General features: G+C 36.9%; 1 long non-coding RNA gene across 1 annotated transcript in view; it reads right to left on the bottom strand.

Annotated features, from left to right (window-relative positions):
• The window catches only part of LOC110264641, a 24,682-nt gene that overhangs the window by 5,447 nt on the left and 13,298 nt on the right, over nucleotides 1-5,937 (bottom strand). The window contains exon 2 of the long non-coding RNA XR_002350813.1: nucleotides 4,058-4,063. This is a non-coding gene — a long non-coding RNA (uncharacterized LOC110264641). The remainder of the gene's footprint in view (nucleotides 1-4,057; nucleotides 4,064-5,937) is intronic.

Here is a 5,937-nt window from a genome sequence, read left to right as displayed (position 1 = left end):
GTTCGGGGGAATTACTTAGATTTCAGTCCAGAAAATGTAAGGTTGGCATTCAACTTGCCCATGATGCAAGGAGATGCACACCCCTACACTAGAAGGGTCAACTTTGATCAAAAGTTGGACCAAGTCCTCATAGACATTTGTGAAGAGGGCACTCAATGGAAGAGAGATTCAAGAGGGAAGCCGGTTCAACTAAGAAGGCATGACCTCAAGCCCGTGGCTAGGGGATGGTTGGAGTTCATCCAACACTCAATCATTCCCATTAGCAACTGATCTGAAGTTACTATAGACCGGGCTATCATGATCCATAGCATCATGATTGGAGAGGAAGTAGAAGTTCATGAGGTTATATCCCAAGAACTCTACAAGGTGGTGGACAAGTCCTCTACTTTGGCAAGGTTAGCCTTCCCTCATCTCATTTGTCACCTTTGCAATTCAGCTGAAATTGACATAGAGGAAGACATCCTTATTGATGAGGACAAACCCATCACTAAGAAAAGGATGGAGCAGACAAGAGATCCCACTAATGGACAAGAGCGTGAGGAAATTACTCATCATAAAATCCCTGAGATGCCTCAAGGGATGCATTTTCCTCCACAAAACTATTGGGAGCAAATTAACACCTCCCTAGGAGAATTAAGTTCCAATATGGGACAACTAAGGGTGGAGCACCAAGAGCATTCCATCCTCCTCCATGAAATTAGAAAAGATCAAAGGGTTATGAGAGAGGAGCAACAAAGGCAAGGAAGAGATATTGAGGAGCTCAAGCACTCCATTAGATCTTCAAGAGGAAGAACAAGCCGCCATCACTAAGGTGGACCCGTTCTTTAATTTCCTTGTTCTTTATTTTCTATTTTTCGAATTTTTATGCTTCATGTTTATTTATGTTTGTGTCTTTATTACATGATCACTAGTGTCTAAGTGTCTATGCCTTAAAGCTATGAAAATGAGTCCATCACCTTTCTTAAATGAAAAATGTTTTTAATTGAAAAAGAAAAAGAAGTACATGAATTTTGAACTTTTAAAACAGTTTAATTATTTTGATGTGGTGGCAATACTTTTGTCTTTCTGAATGAATGCTTGAACAGTGCACATTTTTTGAATTTATTGTTCATGAATGTTAAAATTGTTGGCTCTTGAAAGAATGATGGAAAAGGAGAAATGTTATTTGATAATCTGAAAAATCATAAAATTGATTCTTGAAGCAAGAAAAAGCAGTGAAAAGCTTACAGGAAAAAATATGCAAAAAAAAGTGCGAAAAAAAAAAAGAAAAAGAAAGAAAAAGAAAAAAAGCAAGTAGAAAAAGCCAATAGCCCTTTAAACCAAAAGGCAAGGGTAAAATAAAAAGGATCCAAGGCTTTGAGCATCAGTGGATAGGAAGGCCAACAGGAATAAAATCCTAGCCTAAGCGGCTAAACCAAGCTATCCCTAACCATGTGCTTGTGGCGTGAAGGTGTCAAGTGAAAACTTGAGACTGAACAATTAAAGTCGTGGTCCAAAAGCAAAAAGAGTGTGCTTAAGAGCTCTGGACACCTCTAATTGGGAACTCTAGCAAAGCTGAGTCACAATCTGAAAAGGTTCACCCAGTTATGTGTCTGTGGCATTTATGTATCCGGTGGTAATACTGGAAAACAAAATGCTTTGGGTCACGGCCAAGACTCATAAAGTAGCTGTGTTCAAGAATCAACATACTTAACTAGGAGAATCAATAACACTATCTGGATTCTGAGTTCCTATAGAAGCCAATCATTCTGAACTTCAAAGGATAGAGTGAGATGCCAAAACTGTTCAGAAGCAAAAAAGCTAATAGCCCCGCTCATCTAATTAAGACTGATCTTCATAGATGTTTTTGGAATTCATTGTATATTCTCTTCTTTTTATCCTAATTTGATTTTCAGTTGCTTGGGGACAAGCAACAATTTAAGTTTGCTGTTGTGATGAGCGGATAATTTATACACTTTTTGGCATTGTTTTTAGTATATTTTTAGTATATTTTAGTTAGTTTTTATTATGTTTTTAAATAAAAATAACTTTTCTGGGCTTTACTATGAGTTTGTGTGTTTTTCTGTGATTTCAGGTATTTTCTGGCTGAAATTGAGGGACCTGAGTAAAAATCTGATTCAGAGGCTGAAAAAAGACTGTAGATGTATATTTTAGTTAGTTTTATTATATTTTTATTAGTTTTTATTTAAAATTTACTTTTCTGGACTTTACTATGAGTTTGTGTTTTTTTTTTTTGTGATTTCAAGTATTTTCTGGCTGAAATTGAGGGACCTGAGCAAAAATCTGATTCAGAGGCTGAAAAAGGACTGCAGATGCTGTTGGATTCTGATCTCCCTGCACTCGAAGTGGATTATCTGGAGCTATAGAAGCCCAATCGGCACACTCTCAACTGCGTTAAAAAGTAGACATCCTGGGCTTTCCAGCAATATATAATAGTCCATACTTTGCCCAAGATTTGATGGCCCAAACCGGCGTTCCAAGACAGCATAGAAATTCTGGCATCAAAACGCCAGAACTGGCATAAAAGCTGGAGTTAAACGCCCAAACTGGCACAAAAGCTGGCGTTTAACTCCAAGAAAAGTCTCTACACATGGAAGCTTCAATGCTCAGCCCAAGCACACACCAAGTGGGCCCAGAAGAAGATTTCTGCATTAATTACCTATTTCTGTAACCCTAGGCCACTAGTTTTCTATAAATAGGACCTTTTGCTATTGTATTTATGGACTTTTGATACCTTTTGATCTTTATGTTCATGTTCGGGGGCTGGCCATTCGGCCATGCCTGGACTTTTTGTTCTTATGTATTTTCAACGGTGGATTTTCTACATACCATAAATTAAGGTGTGGAGCTCTCCTGTTCTTCATGAATTAATACAATTACTATTGTTCTTCTATTCAATTCATGCATACTTCTTCTCTAAGATATTCATTCATTCTTCAACTTGATGAATGTGATGATCTGTGACACTCATCACCATTCTCACCTATGAATATATGCCTGATAACCACCTCTGTTCTACTAGCAATGGCTTGAATGCGTATCTCTTGGGTTTCTAATCTAAGATTGGAACCATCGTGGTATAGGCTTGAATTATTGGTGGTTATTCTTGAGATCCGGAAAGTCTAAACCTTGTCTGTAGTATTCCGAGTAGAATCTGGGAAGGGATGACTGTGATGAGCTTCAAACTCGCGAGTGTTGGGCGTGTGACAGACGCAAAAGGATCAATGGATCCTATTCCAACATGATCGAGAACCGACAGATGATTAGCCGTGCGGTGACAGCACATTTGGAACATTTTTACTGAGAGGATGGGAAGTAGCCATTGACAACGGTGATGCCCAACATAAAGCTTGCCATGGAAAGGAGTATGAATGATTGGAAGAAGGCAATAGGAAAGCAGAGGTTCAAGAGGAACAAAGCATCTTCATACGCTTATCTGAAATTCCTACCAATGAATTACATAAGTATCTCTATCTTATTTTATGTTTTATTCATCTTTTAATTATCAATTCTCCATAACCATTTGAATCTACCTGACTGATATTTACAAGGTGACCATAGCTTGCTTCAAGCCGACAGTCTCCATGGGATCGACCCTTACTCACGTAAGGTATTACTTGGATGACTCAGTGCACTTGCTGGTTAGTTGTGCGGAATTGTGACAAAGTGTGATTCACGTTTGAGAGCTCCAAGTCTTTGGCGCCATTGTTGATGATCACAATTTCGTGCACCAACACCCAGGAGGTTTTCAAGATGTGTGCGTACGCATAGAGATGTGCATACACACAGGGTAAAATTTTCCAATTCTGTTCGCTTGCACAATGAGTGCGAACGCCCTCAACAGATTGCACCTTCCAACGTGTGCATGCGCACAGCAGCCACATCCCCATGTGTGTATGCGCACAAGAGTGTGCGTGCACACAGTTTAAAAAATACATAGGGTATGCGGGTGCACAGGGCTGTGCGTGCACACACGAACCAGAAATCATAAAAATTCTACAACATCACAGAATTTAAATTTTGACACCAAACTTTGAATGATCATAACTTCCCTTACAAAAATCTATTTTCTACAAATTTTATATCAATTTAAAGATCTCAAAGCCATCTTTAATTTAAAATAAGTTTCATTCAATTTTAAACTTTGAGACTCAAGTTATGATCTGTCAAAGTTCACAAAAATATATTTTTACCAAAGTTCATTACTTTCTCAATTTCTTAAAATTCATAATCAAAATCACATCAAAACCATAGAAAACTCCAATTTACCCCATAACTTACCCCTTTGTACCACAAACTCACCATTCATACAAATTTCCACTCACATTACATAATCCTCAACTTCAATTATCAAATGTATCACACTAAAACCCTTTTCTCAACCAACACAATCATCCATCATCATTATATCACCAATAATCATCATTATTAACCTCATTCAACCCCAATCTCAAGCTTTAACATTATTTTATTAACATCCACACCATAATTCTTAAATAGCCAAAATCATCACATCATCATTCAACAAGTCAACAACCAATATAATCCAAACCTATCTTATGGGTCACTAGCCTAAGTGTCCAAAAATATTATATATTACATAGAAGAAACCGAAACCATACCTTGGCCGATTTCTAATATGCACTAAAACCAATTTGAGTTCAACCAAGCTTCCAAACACAACCAAGCCACCAATTCAACTCCAAAGCTCCATGTAAATGCCAATAATCACAACTTCAAGCTATATATACACATAATTCATAACTAATTAACCTAGGTTTCATTATAATCACAAGTTTACAAGGGTTAAAAGTAAACTTGCCTTACCCACAGTTGATTAGGACAAAATCCAATAATAATCAAGTGCTAGAGTGTACCTAATTAATCAAAATCACAAGAACCACTCATGCACCATAGCCAAAACCAAATCTGTTATGGAAGGAAGAATTGGGCAAGAAATTGAAAGTTTCTTACCACTTTGTTTAGATAAAATCGAAGAGCTTGACGAGAGCTTCGCGTAGCCACTGACGGCATGCGAATCGGAACACCGTAGCTCAAGTTACAAGAGGAAGAAGATGAATGTGAATAGTGCTTCTTGTAACCCTCACCTCTCTTCTCTCACTCAACGTTGTTGCTGCTTGTTGTGTTTGAAAGTGGCTGAAATGGCTACTTAATGCACTTATATAATGTTGGGCTTGGGCCCAGTCCAACCCGTTAGCGTTTTTGGCCCATTTGATCTAATTTCGGGCTAAACTTTAAAATTAATATCCGGTTTTTAATTTTAATTATTTTCCTAAGTTTTTCTACTGTTTTTACTTACTCTCGCATAGTACCGGACAGATTTAAGCCGGTACTGCTTGTTAATTTACCGGTACATATTTTTATGCAATTTTTCGCAGAAAATTACATTTTCCGACTCAAAAAAATCTATTCAGTCCAAATATCGTATTTATTTTTTTCTAATTAATATTCTAAATTTTTAGCCTGATTCGGGCAATTAAATTATTATTATTTAAAGTTAAATAATCGGTTAATTAATTCACAGTTCTTACACACTCTCTCCGTCTCTCTCACACTCCACTCCCTGCTCCTTTTTTCTTCTCCTTTCTTGTGAGAGAGACAAAGAGAGTGTGGGTGTGTATCGCTATGAGGGAAGAAAACTGATATCCTAATCTTTTTTTTAGGTATATTATTGATAAAATTATCAAAATATCTTTAAAAAATAGGATTGAAAGCCTGTCCTGTCAAAACCAGCAAATTTAATAGTGCAAATTTGACAGGCTTTTTTAGATTGGTGAATTCAAAATCTCACCCTAATCCATCTTTTTTGGCAGTTTTAACGGATTGACCCAGCAGGTTTAGCCCTTTTATCACCTAATATTATATAATAAAATTATATTTTATTTCTATCATTTTTATTTGATTATAATCTCAATC

The sequence above is a fragment of the Arachis ipaensis genome, chromosome B07 (genome assembly GCF_000816755.2).
Source record: "Arachis ipaensis cultivar K30076 chromosome B07, Araip1.1, whole genome shotgun sequence".
NCBI classification, from domain to species: domain Eukaryota; kingdom Viridiplantae; phylum Streptophyta; class Magnoliopsida; order Fabales; family Fabaceae; genus Arachis; species Arachis ipaensis.
Note: the sequence above shows the minus strand (reverse complement) of the source record. Positions and strands in the feature narration are given on the sequence as shown.